We start from the raw sequence: 23,038 nt of genomic DNA, 5'->3' as shown, positions 1-23,038 counted from the left end.
TCCTCGAATAGGCAACGCTTCCCCAGTGGAGAAGGCTGTTGCTACCTATTCTTGGAAACTCCGGACATCATCAGGCTCCCCCTGGTACTGTTTCAGGGCTATTTGGCCCTTCTTTGGTGGGTGGGTAGGTAGGTACCCTAGTGATGTAATGATCGGGAAAACAGTTATGAAGTATAGCTCCACAATATGAGAGATGCCTGATGGTGTATAAGATGAATTAAGACTAAAATGCATTAAGGGCTTATGCCTCAGGCTACAAGAGAATTAGACTACATACAAGTTAGTGCAAATGCATCATGTTAGTACACAGCTAAACTCTGAAATTGCAAATTTTTGCAAAGGCAGCATCGTTTAAGTTATATTTCATATTGTAAATACCTTCACAACTAGTTGCTATGATATTGCAATACTTCGAATAAGTAACGCTTCACCAAAGGAGAAGACTGTTGTTACTTATTCTCAGCAGATTCGGTGGGTGGATAGGTACCCTAGTGATGTAATGATGGCAAAACAGTTATGAAGTATAACTCCACAACATGAGAGATGCCTGATGGAATAGTTGTGAAGAAGGGCCAAATAGCCCTGAAACTGTGCCATCTGGATGGTGGTATCCGCTGAGAATAAGTAACAACAGTCTTCTCCTTTGGCGAAGCGTTACTTATTCGAAGTAGCAATATCATGGCAACTTGTTGTGAAGGTATTCACAATATGAGATAACTTAAATAATGCTGCTTTTGCAAAAATTTGCTAATTCAGAGTTTAGCTGTGTACTAATATGACGCATTTGCACTAGCTTGTACGTATTCTTATTGTTTCTTAATGATTTCAGCAGTTTTCAGAATGCATTTTCTCAGTTCATCTTGCATGGTAATATGGATAAGAATAAACCATGGATTTCACGTGACCACACAAAGTAAGCTAAGAGTGTTGCCCTCTGTACAGAGCCATTTTGACCAATTCATCATTTATTGTACTCCATATTTAAGAAGTCAGAAACATCACTGTGAAAGTAGGCTGGTGCCACTGTACACATGCCTCTCTTACTGTCGTTTACATGTTTTTTGCCCAAAACAATGAAATTTGCATTTATTATGAACTTTTATTATGGCTAAGAAAAACAGCAAGGATTTCTTTACTTATATAAACTCTAAAAGGAAAGGGATGAATCTGATTGGTCCACTTGATATCAATGGTTCGACTGTTGATGATCCTGCTCAGATAGCAAAAAACTGAATAAGTATTTTGCATCTACATTCACACATGAGGAGTTGTTAAGGGAGGAAAATGCCAGAAGGTTATCAAATTGTAGCAGGGTGCTTAATGATTTTGTAATAACTGAGAGCAAAGTGGAGGAGAAATTGTTGAAGTTAAACATAAGAAAGGCACCTGTGGTGGATGGGATCTATCCAGTTATATTAAAGGAAGCAGCAAAGCAACTAAGCAAACCCTTGGCCATAATTATGAGAGCATCCTTGGACTCAGGGGAAGTCCCCATGGACTGGAGATGTTCAAATGTATCCCCAATTCACAAAGGGGGATCAAAGAGTGACACGAGAATTACAGACCAATTAGTTTAACTTCTGTTCCAGGTAAAATAATGGAGTCACTGGTTAAAAATGCATTGCAGGATCATCTAACCAAGACTGCAGCAATAATTCAGACACAGCATGGGTTTGTTAAGGGAAAGTCTTGTCTGCAAATTTGATTGGTTATTATGATGTGGTTACAAAGGAACTGGATGCAAAAAATAATTTTGATATCATATACTTGGATTTCAGGAAAGCTTTTGACACTGTTCCACATGGAAGACTATTGTACAAATTGGAGCAGAATGGTATTAAGGGTAAGTTGCTACAATCGATAAAAGGATGGTTGAGTGGGAGAAGACAGAGGGTGGTAATTAATGGGCGCTGCTCTTCGAGAACTAATGTTATTAGTGGAGTCCCACAGGGTTCGGTGTTGGGTCATCTGTTGTTTTGTATATTTATCAATGATATTGATGAAGGTATATCAGGCTTAGTGTCGAAGTTTGCAGATGATACAAAGGTTGGCAGGGTTGTTAATGATAGTAATGGCAGTGTGCTACTGCAACAGGATATAGATAATTTGGGCAGATGGGCTAAGAAGTGACAACTGACGTTTAACCTTGACAAATGCAAAGTACTGCATATGGGTAGAAGTAACCCCAGAGAAACGTACCAACTGTGTGGTACTACACTTAAGGTGGTAGAAAATGAAAAAGACCTGGGAGTAATTGTGCAGTCAGATATGAAGTTTTCTGAGCAATGCAGACAGGCTGCCAGGGCAGGTCATGGGGTTTTGTCAATGAAATATAAGAATTTTGCTAGCTGGGAAAAGGAGGTGATTGTCTCTCTGTATAAGGCAATGGTTAGGCCAAGCCTTGAGTACTGCGTACAGATCTGGTGGCCTCATTTTAGGAAGGATGTAAATTTGCTTGAGCATGTACAGAGAAGGGCAACAAGATTGGTGAGGGGAATGAAGGGATCTTCTTACCAAGAGAGGCTTAAGTTCTGCAAATTGCAAAGGCTGGAGACTAGGAACCTGCACGGTTATTTGATTGAGGTGTATAAGGCCTTGAATGGCTTGAGCATGCTGAATTCTGATGGGATCCTTCCACTTGTTCAGATTACGAACCTAAGGGGGCATAAATTCAAATTAAGGAAAGACAGATGTAGAATAGATGTGCGGAAATTTGCCTTTAGCCAGCGGGTGGTTAATTGCTGGAACAAACTTCCATCTGTCGTGATGGAAGTTGTTAGGTTAAATAAATTTAAGGAGGAACTGGACAAACATTTAGAGGGAATGGTTGTGCGAATTTTTTTTTTTTTTTTTTGGCTGATGCTGTATAAGCTCATACACTGCTTTCTTGCATCGCATGCCACTACTACTACTATTAAAGATAAGGAACAAAAAGGGTGGGATATTGAATATTTTTGGCATATGCACTGACATACTGTTGAAATTCCACTTATATTAACATAAATTGTGACCCAGGTTTCAGCTTGACAGTAACCTTATTTATTCGCTCATATTTGCTGTTTTTAGTTCTAATCTAATGTTGGTAAGAGGGACAATAGTGAGCTTCTCATACCTGATTTTGTGAGGAAGAACATTTATCCATTAACCTATATTAAATTTATTTTATAAACATAAGGTTGTTTTTTTTTTTTTGTTATAAACTGTCTACTGTTACTATTTGCTAACATGTCTGAAGTGTAATGCACTGTGTACATCACTTGTTTTCTTATAATAATTTAGTATAAAATTCCTTTATGTAGTTAACATAAGCATATGATGGCGCTATGCACAGATTAGTGGGGGGGCATTCATCACATGCCTTCGTGTGGTATATGATGCATTTGAACATAAATGAGGTATGTGTCAGGAAAAAGTTGGCCACACCTGCTTTAGACTATTATTGCTGTAACCAAGTTTAAAAGACAAAAATGGCTCAAAATCATCCTAAATCTTTTCAAGTTATGCAGTAGATCAATAAGCAACATGTCATTTTTTGTTCAGTTCCCATACAGAGGGCATATGACTTAAGTTATTTACATTTCTGAGAATTTATTAATACATTCAAATTCAATTATAGCATCATTGAGGGAATCACAATATTCTTGACATTTTAAACCAATGTTGACTATTTTAAAATTATATTTTTTTATGAAAACCCCAAACACGAGAGGTATTAGAACCTATAGTACTTAGTCCTGTGCTTGAGTTGGAGGTTGAGAAGACGAAAGAAGATATTTGTTGACATTAGACTTGAACTTCTGTAGACTGTAATTTTCAGGAAATACATATGAAGGAAAGTTGTTCCTGAAAACGGCAGTTGAATGAATAAACAAGGAAGATGAAAAGTTGGTTCTGTGAGTTTGAAGTTGGACGGTAAATGGATGTTGGCTGGTGGCAGCATGTGTCAGACTGTTTTGAAAGATTGAGCGGGAATTATAAAGCCAATTCAGAAGAACAGTGCCCATGGAAGTATCTGTAGAAAAGGCATGCTGCAGAAACAGTACGTCAATGAGACAGCAAGTGGAGAGACTCTATTAGAGATGAGTCATTAATTAACCTAACTGCCCACTTCTGAATGGAATCTAGAAGCCTGAGGAAGGCTTCTAGATTCTGTTTTGGGGGCACCACCCCAGATTGGCTGGATATGATGCGAACAATAATCCATGGTAGGGTGAATAGCTGTTTGGAAGAAAAGTAACGCCGAGAGTGAAAGAGAAAACCACATTTTTTAGATGCAAAAGAAGCAATATTTGTAATGTGCTTGTGCCAAAAGAGATTAGTCAGGGTAATCCCCAAAGAAGATATATCATTTTGCCTAGAAATCTGAGTGTCACCAAAGATAAGCATAAGAGTAGAAGAATCCTTTTTGCAAGATATAAGACAAGACTGAGTTTTAGAAGGATTGAAATCAACTAAGTTGTCTTTGCCCCACTGGAGAATTACCTGGAGATCGGCATTTAAGGAATTGGCAGCGGATATTCGAGAAGTTGAAGCTGATTGAGCAGCAGGGCAAGGTTTCTTAAAATGGAAAGTGGAATGCAATGTGCTGTCATCGGCAAAACTATGGATAGGATTTCCAATCAATGGAAGAGGGACATTCATATACAAGAGGAAAAGAGTTGGGGAAGAACTGAACCTTGGGGGACACCGGCATTGGTGGAGAAGTTAGAAAACAGAGAGCCATCACCCTCAGTGAGCGATCCGTGAGAAAACTCGATAACCAATTACAAAAAACAGTTGGCAAACCATAAGATGGAAGCTTGTGTAGAAGACCTTTATACCAAACGCGATAAAAAGTCTTTGAGATGTCAAGAGCAACTGCTTGTGTTTCACCGAACTTTTCCATTGAATTTGTCCATAAATGAGTAACATAAAGCCAGAATATCACCAGTGGATTGACACTGACGGAATCCATACTGGTGATCGTTGATCAGACGGAAAGTTTCTAGGTAGTTTAAGAGTTGATGGTTAATTGATTTCTCCATTACTTTAGAAAGAGTAGAAGTAATTGCAATGGGACGATAATTAGATGGGAAGGATTTGTCACCCTTTTTAGGAATTTGCTGGATATGAGCAAATTTCCAAGGAGAAGGAAAAACACCTTTGGAATAAGAAAATGGAAAAAGGTGGCAAAGAACAGGAGTAAGTTCAGGAGCACAGGTTTTGAGAACAAGTGGAAAAATACCATCAGGACCTGGAGCTTTCTTAGCATCAAGGTTCGTCAAAATTCTTGTGACATCCTTTTGACGGAAGACCACAAGAGGCATTGAATGGAGCATGTTGGGAATGGTGGGAGGTGTTTTACTAAGATCATTAATTAGATAGTATTAATTAGATATTGAGGTAAACTCCTCTTATTATTTTACTAAGATCATTAATACATGAGTTGGAAGAGAAATGGGATGCTAGCAGGTCAGCTTTATCCTTGGCTGAAGTGACAACAAAACCATCTGGTTTTGACAGAGGTGGGAGCAGTTATGGGCAAATGTTGTGGCCAATAGCTTTGGCAAGAGACCAGAATACTTGGCTATCATTAGGGAAGAAGCAAGTTTTCTTCTCTTAGCCTGTTCAAAGTCTAGTTTGGGCTGATTAATAACTGCTTTACAATTGTTGTGAGCTTTGGTGTAGGCAGAAAATGAAAGTGAAGAATTGGAAACATGCCAATTACGATATGCAACATTCTTCTCTTGAACAGCCTTAGCACATTTATTGGAAAACCAAGGTTTGGATGAAGGTCGAGATTTTAAATTATAACGTGGGATAAAGGATTCCATTCCTACAAGAATAATTTCACTGATATGATCTGAGCAAACATTGACATCAGAAGTTTTGAAGCAGTAATCTGACCAAGGAAAAGAAGAAAATAAATCTCGCAGGTCATTCCATTTTGCATTCTTGTAATGCCAAACAATGAGGTTGGGAATAGCCATGAGATAAAGGCTCCATTGGAGAAGAGACAATCACCAAGTTGTGATCTGAGGTGCCTAAAGGACCACTTACTTTGACAGTGTACTTAGAAGTTACTACTAATATTGAAATTAGTAGAAATTTAATAATGAAAATTAATTAACAGATAGAAAATGCATACATAATCATCTTTAGTTTGCTAAGGAAATTGTGAAGAGTTACAAAAAGATGTTCAAGAAATTATCAAACTATTGATTATAAAATTATCAGTTTTATAATCAAAAGTTTGCATTATTATAGATGAGGCATTAACCATTACAAAATGGAATATTCTTAGCAAATTTTTTTTTAATTTTCAAAAAAAGGTTAAAACATTTCAAGGTTTAAAAAAAATAAAACTGCCATATTTTCCAGAAACAGCAGCATCTTTACTCATGTCACTTACTATGCTACAATACAGTTGGATGGTTTACTGATAATTAAACACCATGATTGATGCATTATTGGTTTCTCTTAATCACATTTCATGACTGCTGTCATTCAAACTGTATATACTGTAAACTTGAAATGTCACCAATTTTTTTAACTTAAGGTTTTGTACAATGTTTGGGAAACTTTGCCACGGTGACTGCTTTGACAGTCACATCCAGGGGCATTTCTAGGGTATGTGGCACCTGGGTGCCAATTGAAAATGATGCCCCCCCTTTAAAATTTTTTTCATCTATGTATGTAAGTTTCAGGTTTTCAGCGCCCCTTGAACGTTGGCGCCCGGGTGCAGTGCACCCCTTTGCACCCTTGGGATGGCCCGCCCCTGGTCACATCACATTAATGTTCTCGTTTGTACTCCGGCATAACCACCAGGTCAATGGAGTTTACAATAAATCATTAATGCAAGTGTTAATTGTATTTAGAAGTCACAGGCTTGAACCCCGATCCGCTCAAAGAGTTATTGAGCTATTATTGAGTTATTGAGCTAAAGAGCTATTGCACTCTCGCTCCTGACCATTCGGCTAAGACAGGCCTAAACCATTAGTTGGGGGGAACTGTTAACATTTCAGGTTAATGCGTGTACAGTTTGAATTAATGAGTTAATGCAGTGTACAGTCAAGACTAATACTCAAGATTTCTAAGAGGTACAAGCTAAAGATTATAATGATTTATGCACCAACATCGAGCCATGATGATGAAGAGGTTGAAGAAATGTACACCGAAATTGAGTCTTCTAGATGAGCAGAAAACCCACTACACTATTATTATGGGGGACTTCAATGCTAAGGTTGGAAAAAGGCAAAATAGCGTAGAAAGAGGAACTATAGGAAATTTTGGAATTGGTGAAAGAAATAAAAGAGGTGAAAGAATTGTGGAATTTGCAGAATCTCAAGGACTGTCAGTAATGAACACTTTTTTAAAGAAAAGGGTGAACGGAAAGTGGACATGGAAGAGTCTAAATGGATTAACAACTAATGAAATCGACTTCATCCTCACTAACAGAAGATATATTGTGAATGATGTTACCGTCCTGAATAAGGTAAATGTTGGAAGTGATCACAGAATGGTAAGATGTACACTTGATATAGATGTAGGAAAGGAAAGGAAAAAACTGACTCGAGTAAATAATACAAAAGCCTTTGAGATAACAGAGGAGGAGAAAAAGCAGTATGTACTGGAACTTAACAAGTTTGAGCTTCTGCAGGCTGCTCAGGACCAAGATATCGACGAGGAATATTACAACTTTCTGAAAGTGATAAAGCCCAAGAAACCAATAGGGAAACAGAAATCCAAAGAAGAAAAAATTAGTCAAGAAACACTTGTCATGATGAACCGAAGACGACAAATGAAAAGCAAGAAAAACACTGACAGGGAGAAAATTGAGTATACTGAGTTATGCAAAGCCATTAGAAAGAGACTCAGAGAGGACATAAGAAGATTTAACACAAGAAAAGTAGAACAAGCATTAAGGGAAAACAAAGGATTTAAATCAGCAGCCATGAGCAGTAATACAGAAAGACAAATGATACTGAAACTGAAGAATAGCGATGGTGTACTTATAAACAGCAGAGAAGGCATAATTCAAATAGCAGAAGACTACTATAGAGAATTATACAAGGAGCGAGGGAATGATACCAGCAGTGGGGAAGATGGATTGCAAAGTAGCAACACATACGATATACCCGATATTCTTCCTGATGAGATAGAACATGCATTGAAGAAAATGAAGAATCGGAAAGCCCCGGGGGAAAATGAAGTTACTGTAGTTGTTAAAATTGGGAGGAAGAGACATAACACAAAAACTGGCAAGGCTCTTCACAAAGTGCATTAGAAAAGGTGTGACGCCTAAGCAGTGGAATAATGCAATCATAGTTTTGCTGCATAAGAAAGGAGATAAATCAGAAATTGGAAATTATAGACCAATCAGCTTGTTATCCCACATCTACAAGTTGTTCACAAGGGTCATTACTAACAGATTAGAAAGAATACTTGATGAGAATCAACCGAAAGAGCAAGCTGGCTTTAGGACAGGATTCTCAACTATGGATCACCTTCATGTAATATTACAGCTAATGGAGAAAGCAAATGAATATAAAACACCATTATGCCTGGCATTTGTGGATTATGAAAAGGCATTTGACTCCATACAGCATAAGGCAATGTTTTGGGCACTGGAAAGACAAGGCATAGATACCCCATATATTATGATTTTGAAGAAAATATATGAGAGTGCCACCTCCTTTATTAGACCAGACAAAGACAGTAGCAAATTTAAAATCAATAAAGGAGTTCGACAAGGAGACACAATATCTCCAAAGCTGTTTACTGCTGCCCTTGAGGAAGCTTTCAGAAGATTAGACTGGTTGCAGAAAGGAGTCAATGTGAATGGAGAGTACCTAAACCATTTACGATTTCCAGATGACATTGTGGTTATAAGCCACGATCCCAAAGAATTAGAGGAAAATCTTAATCAGTTATGCACAGTTAGTAAGGATTTTGGACTAAAGATGAATATGGCTAAAACAAAAGTAATGATGAACAAGTATGCCATGGAAAGGGAAATAATGATTGAAGGAGCAGTAATTGAAAAGGTGGAGTCATATACTTATCTGGGACAAGTTATTAGCTGTAATAATGATAAATGGCTGGAAGTCAAGAGAAGAATAAATTTTGGATGGATAGCATTCAGGAAATATAGTTACATACTGAAGAGCAATATCCCAGTTTGTCTGAAACGTAAAATAATGAATAAATGTACCGTATACTCCCCACCATGACTTATGGAAGTGAAACTTGGGCACTCACCAAAAGAATGGAAGAGAAGCTGAGAACTACACAGCGAAGAATGGAACGAAGTATATTGGGAATAAGACTGTTAGATAAGAAGAGAAACACATGGATTAGGCAGCAAACTCAAGTAAAGGACATTCTTATCAAAACTAAAGAACTAAAATGGTCTTGGGCAGGACACATAGCTCGAAGACATGATGACAGATGGACTAAGAAAATAACAGAATGGTACCCAAGAGGAGCTAGAAGAAAACCTGGAAGACAAAGGCAGAGATGGATAGATGAAATTCATGAGTTTTTGGGCAGTAAATGGATGGCCAGTGCTCAAAACAGAAGGAACTGGAAAGTTGCTAGAGAGGCCTTCATCCTGCAGTGTATTGAAAATGGCTGATGATGATGACAGTTTGCATGACTGTAGCCAGCAGTTGTAATTAGGAACAACCATTGAGAAACATATCATGAAGTTTGATTATCAATGAATTGTCCAAGCATACCATAGCATGACTCTGGGCAGCTATGGTTCTATGTAATTTACAGTTGATGAAACAACAGTATTTTAGATGAAGCATGTGATGCACAGAATAATTTCTAAATTGTCAGGATTTTTTTTTTTTTTTTTTTTTTTGTAAAGTATAATTTTTGAGAAATCAAGGTTTATGAGGTTTTGCTGTAATTGTAGTGGTTAGCAAATTAGTGTCTATTATTTATTTGTTAATATTTTTAACCAAAATATTGTCAGCACTGAAATGACAAAATAATCTTTCTCATCTTTACTCCATTTTTTTAGTTGTTCTAAAGATGTATCAGTGGAATTCTTGTGTTGCAGAGTTCAGTAGGGTGCTTTGAATAAACACTAGTCAGTTTATGCCATGGTGCTTTGATATGTTTCATCTGTAGTCATATATATTCTGTAATTAGTGTATGCTCTCATAGGTGGCACAATGGTTATAATGGCTGTTTTCAACCATTATAACTAATGCTAACCCAGTAGGCTGGGTTAGCATTAGTAGAGCCATATGATGCAAGAAAGCAAGCTTCAGCCAAAACAGCATCAGCCAAAAAAAACCTTCCCATTTCACTCATCCATTCGCTTCAAATGTTTGTGTAGTTCTTCCATGAATTTATTTAAGCTGTCAACTTCTACGACAGATGGTAGTTTGTTACAGCAATCAACCACATTCTGGCTAAAGGCAAATTTCTGCACATCTATTCTATAACTGTCTTTCCTCAATTTGAATTTATGTCCCCTCAGGCATTTAAACTGAGCAAGAGGAAGAATCCGATCAGCATTGAGCTTGCTCAAACCATTCAAGGCCTTATATACCTCATTCAGATTACCTTGTGGGTGCCTAGTCACCAGACACTGTAATTTGCAAATCTTAAGCCTTTCTTCATAAGAGCAAACCTTTGTTCCATTCACTAATCTTGGTGACCTTCTCTGTACTCGTTCCAGCAGCTCTACATTATTCCTAAAATGAAGCCTCCAGACCTGTATACAGTACTCAAGGTGTAGCTTGACCATTGCCTTGTACAATGAGATAATCACCTCCCTGTCCCTGCTAACAAAATTCCTGTATATCATTGACAAGACACCATGAACTACTCTTGCAGACTGTCTGCATTTCTCAGAAAACTTCATATCTGCCTGCGCAATTACCCCCAGGTCCTTTTCGTTCTCTATCACTGTCAGTGTATTACCACAGAGTTGATACGTTACTCTGGGGTTACTGCTTCCCATATGTAGTACTTTACATTTGTCAGTGTTAACCTTCATTTTCCACCTCTCAGCCCATCTACTCAACTTTTCTAGATCCTGTTGCAGCAGCAGCATACTGTCATTAGTGTCATTAATAACCCTGCCAACCTTCGTATCATCTGCAAATTTGGACATTAAGCCTGATATACCTTCATCAATATCATTAATAAATACAGAAAACAACAAACACTGAACCCTGGGGGACACCACTAATAACATTAGTCCACGAAGAGCAGTATCCATTGAAAACCACTCTGTCTTCTCCCACTCAACCATCCATATCAGCATTTTGCCCTTACTGCCATACTGCTCCAATTTGTACAGTAGTCTTCCATGCATGTGCAACAGTATCAAAGCTTTCCTAAGATACAAGTATATGATATCAAAATTATTTTTTGCATCCAGTTCCTTTGTGACCACATCCTAGTATCCAATCAAATTGGTCAGACAAGACTTCCCTCAAACAAACCCATGCTGTAACCAAATTAAAACCGAGGTGTTGTCTAGATGATCCTGCAGTACTTCTTTAACCAGTGTTAATTTCCCCGACACAGAAGTTAAACTAACAGGTCTGTAATTACTTGTCACCCTTTGATCCTCCTTTGTGAATTGGGATGACATTTGCACATCTCCAGTCCATGGGTACCTCCCCTGAGTCCAAGGAAGCTCTCATAATTATGGCTAAGGGTTTGCTTACTTCCTTTGCTGCCTCCTTTAATATAACTGGATAGATCCCATCCACCCCAGGTGCCTTTTTTATGTGTATCTTCAACAATTTCTTCTCCACTTTGCTTTCAGTTATTAAAAAATCATTTAACTCACTACCGTAGTTTAATTCACCTCTGGTATTTCCCTCCCTGAATAACTCATGTGTAAATGTAGATGCAAAATACTCATTCAGTTTGTTAGCTACCTGAGCAGGATCATCAACAGTTGAACCGTCGAGACAAAGAATTTTTATGGGCTTTTTCCCACTGTGGTCAAATTAGTTTGTCCATATTTTGATGAAAAATTATGTAACCTAGTTACATAGTTCATTAAAAAAAAAGTACAGTTAAACTGACCACTGAATGCACATAATTTTCAAATGCAATACATTGTGGCCTCATAGTCTTAGTTTAAAAAAAATATATATATATACATACATATACCATCAGGTGTCAGTGTAATTGGTGTACCTATTTTGTGGACCTCCATTGTAGCAGATACACCACCCTGGATTACATTTGGAAAAGGCCTGGATTACATTTGGAAAAGGCCCATAATTCCAGTTGCAGACCAAAGAAATTGTCTTTAAAAGCTTACCTGAGAATGTAGTTAGGCAATCTCAGGTGGAAGTGGAAGGTTTTCTCTTTCATATGCATGTATTTTCAAATAGACCTTAAAATGATCCCTAGTCATGAAATGGGAGTTGAAGCTCCAATCTTTCTGGATGGTAGACAAGTTTCATGGAATATGTTGCAGGTTCTTAGTTTGCTAAGGAAGTTGTGAAGAGTTACAAAAAAGATTTTCAAGAAATTATCAATTAGTAATAAAAAGTTTGCATTGTTATAGATGAGGTCTTAACCATTACAAACTAGAATATTTAATGGTTTACATATATTGTAGAACATCATCTTCTGAAGATCCTGTTGATGTTGTTTGCATCCACAGGTGTAAAAACGTTTGTTTGTGTGATAGAATAATGGCAAATGTTCAGTTGTGAATTCTGTTGCATTATGAGCTGGCTTCATTTTATGGTAAGTTATATAAATTATTTAATTTATTTCCATTCATATTTTTATTTTAACTTTAATTCTTCATTACATTTCATAATAAAATGTTTAAATTCATACTCAATGGATCTAGGGTAAACTAATAAAATTATTAGAAACACATCCCTACATGTATATACATTATAATCAGGGAATTTGTTCTCAATAGCATGAACTCTGTATTTGTTAGTTTAACTCAAAATAATAAATTTGCTTCATATTTTAATTATGCTTATGTCTATGTGATTTATGTTAATTGACTTAATTTCATTTTATTAATTGAAACATGGTTTTTATAACTCTTTTATTTGATGATTTCTAGATATGCAGTGAATAGAGGATGTTCAAAAAAAGAAGTGACCATTGTCATGAAGTATATTTCCCTAAATTAAATGCAGTGATAGATGGGGCGTTGCAACTGTCAGTAAGATTTCATTTTGAAATCCAGCAATAATCTGGTCTTCAGGTTGCTCTATTTTCAGAGTTTGTACTGTAATTTATTTTGAATTTATTTCTTTTGTGAATTTTATTGATTGTAATAATGACATTAGTAGACCTGGATGGGATAATGAAACAAAGGATGTCTCCCCACCTGAGGGGTAAAGCCATTATGTAGTAACTCTGTAATATTTGTGATTCGTATTCATTGACAGGTAAGGTTGGCAGAGCTGACCTTTGAGGTTTGTACTTCTCTTTTGGCCATTTTTATTTAAATTCATTTGTTTTGCTAACAATTGATGGTGTTACTGTTTTTTATTTTTGATTTTTGGAATTATTTTAAGTGGCAATACTGAAATGTGGATCATCAGTGCTAGTGATGGATTGTGTTTCCAGTTAGCAGTGCAGTTTAAACATCGTATTTAATGACATTGTTAGATTTTTGTTATGGGTATGTATAAGAAAAAGTTCCAATGTGTCTTTCAATTTATCAGTGTAATGTATCTTTCTGGGTATGCATTGTATCTGAGGTGGGTTGTACCAAGGCAGCTGCATTGCTTCCACCAGTGAAAAAGTATAATAAAGGATGCTGGGCCCCAAACAAGCTTCCCTTCACAATGACAAAGCCCTAATAAACAATCATGTTAAATTATTGAATAAGGCAGTTTCATGTTTTTTTTTTTTTTTGTTTAGGGTGGGTTGTACTGAGACAGTTGCTTTTACTGTTGTGAGGGGTGCTGCTACCGATAACAGCTGAGGTCCTTTGTGATCTGGCCACACAATGATGAGACATGGTAAACATTAAATGCTATGCAATGATTATATGAAACGGAAGCATCCTTTATGTGGGTGGGATGGGCTGCACCTTTTTTTTTTTTTTTTTTTACTACAGCGATTGCTTTTGTTGCTGACATTGCCTATGTGTTCATGGATCCACATGAGCTATCCCTGTCAATAATGGTCAACCCTAATAAATAGCAAGCACTGAAATTATGCAATGATTGCAGTGCTATATAAGATATAAAACTGTGGCATCCTTTTTATGAAGGGGTTGTACTTTTACTAAGGCAATTGTAGTTGCTTTTGTTGACTTTGGGGGTGGGGCACTATGTTCTAATTGGCAGTGATTATTCATGTTTATGAGGTTCCATCCAGGTGCAATGATTACATAATGCATTGGCATCTTAATAATGATACATCAAGCTCATTTGGTTTTTGCTGGTACAAGGCAGTCTAAATGGAAATCTACAGAGAGAACAACCGTAGGTCAGCTAATGTTTGAAAGTGTACCATACTAGTAAATAATCCTATGGCTGTGTGTCTTAATATAAAATGTGTATGTTGTCAATGAAATTTAAAAAACAATGAAAATTTTCAAGTCTCAAGTATGAAATTTAAAAAACCTCCTCCTGCTTACAGCTACAAAGTACAGAGCAACGTTGAGAAAAAGTTTCAAGTTAGGTTTGAAATCGTAAATGTCTGCACATGGTAGGAGGGAATACATGATGAGAAGCTTGTCATTCAGTTCGGCCTTAGAGAGATTGTGCAAGGCTCATGGAGTAGAATTTTTGTCAGCATGAACTGTGCTTGTTAACAGGAGCGACTGTTTCTACAAGGATGAGATACACTTAAATAGAAGAGGTGAAAGAATATTTGCTGGTGCTATCAAGGCAGTTTTAGGTGGGTCAGAAAACTGCTAGATGAGAATTATACACAGACTAATAGATTAAGAGCAATCCCAGGCAGAGGTGAAAGTGGTTCTTGCACTGCTTCTATTAAAACAAGCAGCAGCATGCAAAGCAAGGTATCAGGGATTTCAAGACCTGCTGGGTGGTTCTTGTGGAACAAGCAATTATATGGGCTGTGTTAGGGTTATTGACATGTATGTACACTAATACTAAGGGCATAGTAAATAAAATTGATGAATTTAAAGTACTGATCAAATCATCAAGTGCCGACATTGTGAGGATTGTAGAAACATGGTGTCACTCAGATATAAGGGATTCAGAATTGGAATGTGGGAGGTACATGTTGTATAGAAAGGACAGACAGTACAGAAGAGGAGGAGTTATGCTCTTAGTAAAGAAGCACATAAAATCTAAGGCTATGCATCCAGTGGACATGGGTGACCAGTACAACGTTGAGTCAGTTTGGTGTGACTAAGTACTGGGAAAACAAAAATGAGGGTAGGCATATATTATAGGCCTAATGACTGTGATGAGCATATTGAAAAACTGTACAGACATACAGAGTGGGCCATTAAATGAGAATGTCTTATGATGGGGAACTTTAACTTATCAGATATTGACTGACTTGTGGGTTGGTCACTCACAGTAGCAAAACTTTTGTGGATTTATTGGATGATCGTTTCCTACACATGTTAGAGAGATAACAAGAAAAAGCATTACTCTTGATCTGATTATCAGTAGTGATCCTTCTTGCATTACGAATCTGCAGATAAAAGGCCCAACTAGGTGACAGTGATCACAATGTTCTGATGTGAGATTTACTTAAAGATGTAACTATTATCAAAGGCAAGGAAAAGGGCTTAGCTTTTGTAAAGGTGATTACAGCAGTCTCAGACAGTTTTTAATTCTATGCAGTGGGACCAATTGATAAGGTTACCAATAGCAAATTCTAAATGGGAAGCATTCAATCATGTTATTGCAGAAGCTACTAGGCTTTTTATACTAACTAAGTTTAAGGCATAATATTAGTATTGCCGTTAGTGTAAGGAAGCCACAGGCTTTTGCTGCACTGGTGTGAAAAAAAAAAAAAAAGGGGGTAGATAAAATACAAATTATGCACTTCCCTCTTCGTTTAGGTAACTATCCATTTGTCCTTTGAATTTCTTCGGACTGTCAGCCTTAACTACCTTCATAGACAACTTATTCCAGTAGTCAACAATTTGCTGGCTAAAAGAAAACTTCCTACAATATGGTCTAAACCTCTTCCCCTGTAGTTTTGAATTTGAACTGATCATCGGATGATCAGTTTAAATTCAGATTCACTGCCACAAGTCTCATTAGATGAAACATGAAGAAAAAAAATGTATAGATGTATATAAATTATCAGGTGATACAGCTTACAATAGATATAAACTGCTCAGCAATCAAGTCACAAAGGAGGTTAGGCATGCTAAGTCAGATTAGGAGAAGTCTCTGAAAAGAATGCAAAAAAACCCAGCACAGACTTCTTTACTTATGTAAACAGTAGAAGGAAGGAAGTGGTTAAATTACATTAGTCCACTAGATATGAATGGATTAACTGTGATAATCCTGATTAGGTTGCTGATAAACGGAATGGATATTTTGCACTTACATTCACACGAGCAATTTTTTAGGAATGGGGATGGCAGAAATGAGTCACATTCTGGCAGGGAGGTGAATGATTTTGTGAAAACTAGAAGAAAATGGAGGAGCATTTGTTGAAGTTAAAAGTAAAAAAAGGCACCTAGGGTGAATAGGATTTAGCCTGTTATATTAAAAGAGGCATTGAAAGAGGTAAGCAAATCATTAGCCGTGATTATAAGAGCATCCCCGGATAAAAGTGAGGTCCCTAAGGACTGGAGATGTATAAATGTATTTCCAATTAACATAAGAGAGATCAGAGACATTAGTAATTACAAACCTGTTAGCTTAACTTCTGTTCTCGGGAAAACAATGGTGTCACTGGTCAAAGAAGTAATGCAGGAATATCTAGACAGGAATGCAGTAATACTGCAGTCACAGCATGGATTTGTTAAGGGGCAATCTTGTCTGACCAAGCTATTTGGATACTATGACACAGTAACAAAGGAACTGGATGCAAAAAATTACTATACTGGTTGGTGTATAAGTCAAGACTTTAAGTTTGAAATATGGCCCTTCAGATTGTGCATCAACTTATACGCAGGGCCTAAAATCTGAACCTAAATACTATAGCAAATGGGAGAAATACTACACATCTAAAATCTTGTTTAAAAATAAAAAAAAAAGCATGTATAAGGTTTTTAAATAGATTATATTAAACAATAAAATTCTATATACAATACACTTATCATACTAATACAGTCTATCAGAAACAAATCTTCATTATTAGATAACAAAATGTCTCTTATAATGTCCTCTTCAATTTAAGTAAAATTTTCATCATACGGATCCCACTCATTATCAGCCACATCATAATCCACAAAAAATCATCTTCTATGCCATCCATGGAATTTGATATACCACATATTTTAAATGAGTTTATGACAGTTTTAGCATCAATTTTGTTCCACACGTTTATCACAAACTCACACAAAATATCCAGTGGCCACATATTTTCACCTTTGGTAAAACTTTTTTCATCATTCATAATCCAGTCATTCCATTTTACATGAACATTTTCTTTGAATGGTTTGTTGAGGTAATCATCTAACGACTGCACAACTGATGTTAATCCACCTAGTACAACTGCAATCTTTTTATTAATGTTGAATAATATTTTCTTTGTTTTCTCTATCGTATGTGGTTTAAACATATCCAAAACCAGTAAACTAGATTCCTTTCAGATTGAATCAGACCGTCTATTCCAAATGTTTTCGATACAAAGTTTAATTCCATCTTCATCCATCCAACCATTTTTGTGTGCGTCAACAAAAATTCCAGGTGGAAATGTTATCTTTGGCATTATTTTTCTTTTGAAAATTACCATTGGTTTTAACTTTATTCCATCCCATGCTTGTTAATATGACTGTGAACTGAGTATTCTTGATCCAGTTGTCTTCACTAAAACTGTTTTGGCTCCTTTTGAATTCACAGTTCAGTTTCCTATCATGTCAAAATTCATTGGAGTTTCATCCATATTTCCAATGCATGGCAATGGAAAATTGTGTTCCTTGTGCATTATTTATTATATATCATTGAAAATAAGTAATTTTATTTTCCAATTCGGCTGGTAGTTTCTGAGCTATTTTCTTTTCTTTCCACAAAGCATACTGCACCAACTTAAACTCATTTGACTTCCTTGTGGGTTAGATTTTGCCCATTGAAGTGCTTCAACACGAATGGCATTTCTTGTTGCGATATATCCAATTTAGTGTTTTGCTGATATCCATTCAAAAAGATTGTCTTCGAGCTTGGGCCAATGACTTTTCCTTCTGTTATATTACCTTTCACCCTAGACATGTTATTTAACAAATCTTTGTCATTTTTCCATTGCACACTAACTTTTCACTTATACCGAATTTTCTGGCTGCTGCACAATTGTTTGTGGTTTTGGAAAATGCTAAAAACTTTCAACTTTAATCTGCTGTCGTATTTCATTCTTTTTGAAGAATTATTCATTTTAAAAAAGCACACACAAGTAATGCAAGTAACAAATAAGAGAAGATGATGCTGTTCAAGAATAAAACTTTGAATGAATAGAAAACTGCAAATAGCCTTCCTTTAATCCATTTGCTGCCGCATGATTCTGGCTTTGAATCATGCGGCATTATCCACAGGTGCTGGCGACTCAAGCTCGAGTCAGATACAAGCTCTAAACAATGCTGCAATATTACCTGGCTCCTTGAGATAGCTTCCAAAAGTAGACCGGCAGTGAATAACTTTGGTATTTGTGCTTTGGGAAAGGGATTCGGAATTATAACTCGATTTATACAACAGATATGACTAAAATATGCATTTTTTTGTCTTAAAATATAAGGTCAACTTATATGCCATCCACTACAGTATTTTGACATCATATACAGGGGGTCTCCGGTATCCGAGTATTCATTATCCAAGTCCCCACAGTTACGAGAATTTGAAAATTAAAGGAAGCCCTTGAGAAAATTGACCAAGTACTTGAATATTTTTGTGAGAACGACCCTCTTCATGATCATGCAGCAAAAGTTAAGCACTAAGTTAAAGACATAACTAATGCTACGACACAATTTTATCTGAAAAAATATGGCAAAAAAACAAACTCTGGAGTCATTCTGTATTTGTAAAACTGAAAAATATTGTAACTTCAATAAACTTTACTTAACCTTACATTGTTCAACATATAATAAAAAATGTCTAATAAAATAATTGTCTCATTTTTTAGTTCCTTCAATCCATTTTTTACTATGTACAAGTAAATAATACATATTATGAAAATTTGGTACCTGTTTTAAGGGGAATTTTCTAGAACCAATTATCCTCAGCTAACAAGGATCCCCTGTACTTAGATGTCAAAAAAACTTTAATACTGTCGCACATAAAAGACTGCTATACAAATTGGAGCAGCATGGCATTAAAGGAACATGCTATACATAAAATGCTATGCATAAAAGGATAGTTGAGTGAAGTGACCCACTTGGACTAATCTTACTAGTGGAATCCAGCAAGGTTCAATGCTGGGCCCACTGTTGCTTTCTATATTTATTAGTGATATTGATGAAATCAATATCACTAATAAATATAGTGTATAGATATATAGTATAGTATATAGTAAAAAATATAGTATATAGTAAAAAATATAGTATATAGATGAAATCAATATCACTAATAAATATAGGCTTAGTGTCTAAGTTTGCAGCTGATACAAAGGTTGCCAGGGTAGTTAATTGTAGTAAACAGGGTATGCTACTGGAATGAGATCTAGATAAATTAGGAAGAGGGGCTGAGAAGTGGTGATTGAAGTTTAATATTGACAAATGCAAGGTGTTTCATATGGGGAGCAGCAATCCCAGATTAATCCCAGGGAAACAAAAGAGTGGTTTTACCAAAAAAGGTTGCAGTTTTGAAAGTTGTGGTGTTTGGAGACTAGGTGGCTGCAAGGTAATCTGATTGAGGTGTTTAAGGCGTTGAGTGGATTGAGTAAGCTCACTCCTGATGGAATCCTTCTCTTGTTCAGACTACACATATGAAGGGACATAAATTCAATTTGAGAAAGAATAGTTGCTGGTTGGATGTGTGGAAATCTGCCTTCAACCAGAGGGTGGCTGATTGTTGGGACAAACTCCCATCTGGCCTTGTGGAGGTGGATGGTTTGAATAGATTCAAGGAAGAACTAGATATGAAATGGGTGAAATGGGAAGCATTGACTTTTTTTTTTTTTTTTTTTTTTTGTGGCTGATGTTGAATAAGCTTGCTTGCTTGCATTATTTGCCACTACTAATAATAATAAATAAACAGCTTCGGTTTTTCAAAAGCCAAAACATGGCGGCTATGATAGTGCAGTGTGATCTGTGATGCATTCACTGTTGTTGAGTACATCTATCAAATCAAATGCATCTTATTATGCATTTGGTTTGATATACGAGTTCTTTACTGGTTGACTTTGTTTGCTTGCAGAATCTTGATTATTTTACTCTGGCTGGCAGCAGATTTTGGGGTAGTTTCATTATGCAAAAATTTTGAGGTATGTTTTGTGAACAATGGTTTCATTGCACTTTTCTGTCATTTTTTTCTTTTGCTTTGGGGTTTGTAAAAGGGTGTCATTTTGCTTCCTAGAACTTCAATTTTTGTCTAATGTGTTGGTTGTTGACAGAAATTTTATATATTTTTTTTAACTACAAACATAAAGGTGAAAATTTTATGTTTCTCCAACACATTTGTCTAATTTTTTTGTAGACAGCAGTGTATTGGTATTCTTGAAATACTAGAAATAGAAGTGAACCACAGTGCTATTGTGCAGTGTTTGTAAGATTCTGAAAACAGCCATGTAGTAGTAGTGGCATGTGATGCAAGAAAGCAGTGTATGGGCTTATGCAGCATCAGCCAAAAAAAAAAAAAAAAAATTCACACAACCATTCCCTCTAAATGTTTGTCCAGTTCCTTCTTAAATTTATTTAACCTATCAACCTCCACAACGACAGATGAAGTTTGTTCCAGCAATTAACCACCCGCTGGCTAAAGGCAAATTTCCGCACATCTATTCTACATCTATCTTTCCTTAATTTGAATTTATGCCACCTTAGGTTCGTAATCTGAACAAGTGGAACAATCCCATCAGAATTCAGCGTGCTCAACCCATTCAAGGTCTTATACACCTAAATCAGATCACACCGTGCAGGTGCCTAGTCTCCAGCCATTGCAATTTGCAGAGCAGAACTTAAGCCTCTCTTGGTAAGAGGATCCCTTCATTCCCCTCACCAATTTTGTTGCCCTTCTCTGTACATGCTCAAGCAAATCTAAATCCTTCCTAAAATAATTCTTCAGACCTATACACAGTACTCAAGGCTGTGTACAGCCTTGAGTACTGCTAGCAAAATTTCCTTTTCCCTGCTAGCAAAATTGAAACTTAACTATGTGATTGAAACTTAATTCTCATTTAAAGATTAAATTACCAGATGGTGCCACTCTGTGGATCTAATTAATAGAGAATACGATGAGATATGAAATTTTGACATCATCAACAGTCTTGGGTGTTGAGTGTATGAAAACATTGTTATGCTTAATCATAACTTACGCGTTTTCTTTCTTTGTTGCAATTAGATGTTTGATTGCATTTCCATTTAACAATGGAACAAGCTGCATGTACCCATTTCTGTTACATGCAGCTTTTGAACAGAAGAGGATTTTTATTTGTTTGCTATATATTATTTTGCGATTGTTAATGCTGTCTGTGAGAAAATATATGCATATTTATGAAGAGCAGTTATAATATTTTTTGGGCAGCCATGATTGCATATATTTTTCTCATCAGATTTAATCAGGTATTTTCTTTCTTGTTTAAATCTGCTCAGACTTTGATGTGTGTTTCCTTGTGTTCTTTTTTTCAGTTGTTTTTGCAGACATGAATTTGAGTTTTCTGATTAAATTAGCTGTTTGCATTTTATGATTTTATCTTGATGGATAAATCAAGAAAAGAAAAGGCTTTCTTGGAAATAAAAGATTCTTCACACCATTACTTTAATTAATTAAAAATAAAATTAAAATTAAAAATTAATTTTCCTAGGAGTAATTCACTGTTGTGCTTAAGTTGTCATTTTGGTGTGTGATATGCAGTTCATGAGTGTTAATTCTCCAATTAGATGGTGCATGCTTTTGAATAAAATTACATTTGAATATATATATATTTTTTTTTTTTTTTTTTTTATTTATTGCAGTAATTAATCATATAGTTGAAGCTCCCAGTGAGAGAAACATTTAGGAAACATTGTATGTTTCTACAAACAGCCAATGTGATTGCAGTGTTTTTTTTTCTTTTGTTTTTTTTTTCCTATCAGAATTAATCATGAAATTCTTTTCGCATGTGAGTATGATGTGACTGTTGCTTTTCTTTACAGAAACAAAAGTGCAGGTTTGTTTTTTTTTTTTTTTTTTTTTTGATGAAATTAGCACAGTTTGCATTTTCTGTCTTCTCACAGGATATCTGTACTGTACTTTTAATTATTTTAATAAATGGGTCTTTTGAAATGGGAGTTTTCACTCCTTTAAAACTGAAGAAATGAATTTTATGGCAGTAATTTATTGAGCAGCTGTCTTGGTGTATCTCCATTCTCAGTTCAGATTTCTACCATTATGTTGTGTCGACTTCCTGCTATAAGTTACATTTAAATATAAATATAAGTGGATTTTATTTTTTATTTTTTGTGGGGACTTTTCATCTTCAAGAGCAAGGCTGGTGTTTAGGTGGTTGAAGCAGGCAATCAACTAGGGTTGCCAGCATTTGTCTGATTGCTATTTAGGAGAACCTTTCCATTGACATCACTTTCCATTGACATCACTCTTTGTTTAGAACACTATACAGGTTAGCACATCCCTCTCCAAGAGTGTGCTTTTTCAATACCAGAAACACTTAAAAAGTGTTTTAATTGGATATATTGTTGGAAAATATTGGCTGAACTTATTAGAAATATGACTTTTCTGTATATAAATTGGTGTTTGCTTTTTTCAGTCCTTATAATTTGGGGAATGTTCAGTTTTTCATC

This window comes from Mastigoproctus giganteus, chromosome 7 (assembly GCF_048544385.1).
Source record: "Mastigoproctus giganteus isolate SK-2022 chromosome 7, ASM4854438v1, whole genome shotgun sequence".
NCBI classification, from domain to species: Eukaryota; Metazoa; Arthropoda; class Arachnida; order Uropygi; family Thelyphonidae; genus Mastigoproctus; species Mastigoproctus giganteus.
This window is presented reverse-complemented; position numbering follows the sequence as displayed.